At 49.8% G+C, this 1644-nt stretch overlaps 1 protein-coding gene across 1 annotated transcript in view; it reads right to left on the bottom strand.

Moving 5' to 3' along the window:
* The window catches only part of LOC107124816 (cAMP-dependent protein kinase type I-beta regulatory subunit-like), a gene marked incomplete at its 3' end in the record, with an annotated part of 145674 nt that extends 144397 nt beyond the window's left edge, over positions 1-1277 (bottom strand). Inside the window, exon 1 of the mRNA XM_015428324.1 lies at positions 1151-1277. The remainder of the gene's footprint in view (positions 1-1150) is intronic.
* Positions 1278-1644: the final 367 nt, after the last annotated feature.

Raw genomic sequence — 1644 nt, 5'->3', positions numbered from 1 at the left:
GATAGATAGATAGATAGATAGATAGATAGATAGATAGATAGATAGATAGATAGATAGATAGATAGATAGATAGATAGATACACACACACACTTTCACAAAAAATGTCACCAAATAATTGATTCAAACCTTTTCATATTATTCATTGTCTAATTCTAAATTAGCCAAGAGATCCTCTGGCATACATGGGTCTTTCCTAATGTATCCGTCCAAGAACCCTTAACGCTCCAGGTTTCTATAGCGGGAGAAACTATTTTAAGAAAGCAATGTCAGTTACCCGGGGTGGGGTGGGGGAATAAAAGACAAGGAAGATAACCTTAAGGTATTTTAAGACCGCATCCTCAAATACTAAATGAAAAAAGGCATGTGTCTGGAATTTGCAACGGTTGTGTTAGGAATTTGCGGGCATGAAAGCCAAATCTGATAGGTCTGTCGTTTCCTATGTCTCTTGTCATAATAAGTTCAGATCCCAAATATCTGCCAATTGTAGATCCATCACAAGGAGAGAACCTGAAATAAGGGATGGAGGGGGGTGGAGCGTAAAGATGATGGATGAGAATCACTGTTAAACAAACAACAAAAGAAACAGAGGCACACCTCTCCATCGAGTTGAATCTTCCCTGGTAGCAACGCCATTACATTTAGGACAGATGTAGAAATAGAGAACCTTTGAGCTGTAAAGAGAGGCGCCCTTACATTTGGGACAGATGTGAAGACAGGGAACCTTTCAGCTGTAAAGAGAAGAGCTCCCCTCCCCACCTCCGCTTCCTTTCGAATTATTGGCTGCCTCTGTCATCTAAAAAACGGCGTTTGCAGCCAGCGGCAGGAGTTTTGCACCCCAGAGAGGTACCATTTTGAAAGGCAGAGGAGATGGGGAGATGCCCTCCTGTTGAAGAGTTAGGAGGCAACCAGGTCCACTTGGGGGAGGGGGAGGGGGGAGATCCCAGCTCCTCCATCGCAGCCACTTTTTGTGCTGGATTCAAAGATCAGCCATTGTTGCTAGGGGAAGAGCGAAGAAGAAAGGATGGAGGGAGGGAGGGAGGGAGGGAGGGAGGGGAGGAGGAGGGCCCAAAAAAGGGGGGGGGGGATCCGCACAGTGGCGTTGGGGCAGGGGAGGTTAGACGCACGACAGAGAGAGGGTCATATAAATACCTGGCTCGTTGGATCAGAGTCAAGCAGGAGAGACCTCTTCTTCCTTTACCTCCCGCTATTCTGCAACGATGCCCCCTCCTCTTCCTTCTCCTCCTCCAGTTGCCGCTGGGTCGGATCTCCTCCCCTAGCCTCCTCTTGCTTTCTTGGGGAGAAGGAAAAGCCTTGCACGGGAAAAGACCCTTACCTTCCCACACGCACCCCTCCCCTGCCAGCCATGTCCCCCCCACCCCACCCCTTGCACACCAAGCGATAAGGCTCTGCGAGGGCAACCAGCCGCAGATTTCTCCCTACACAGGAAGTTCCCAGCTGCTGTCAGTCATGTTACCAAGTTCGGCCTCCCTCCTGCAGGGAAAACACACAGAGACACACGCACAGTGGGAGGCTGCCCCCAGGCCCTGTGGGATGCTGGTGGTGACGTCAATCCCGGGGCACATAGATCAGCCACCCAAAAGGGGACACGCGCCCACACACACTCAGGCAACATTCCTAAACTC

This window comes from Gekko japonicus, unplaced genomic scaffold (assembly GCF_001447785.1).
Source record: "Gekko japonicus isolate JY-2015 unplaced genomic scaffold, Gekko_japonicus_V1.1 scaffold3475, whole genome shotgun sequence".
Taxonomy (NCBI): Eukaryota; Metazoa; Chordata; class Lepidosauria; order Squamata; family Gekkonidae; genus Gekko; species Gekko japonicus.
This window is presented reverse-complemented; position numbering and strand designations above follow the sequence as displayed.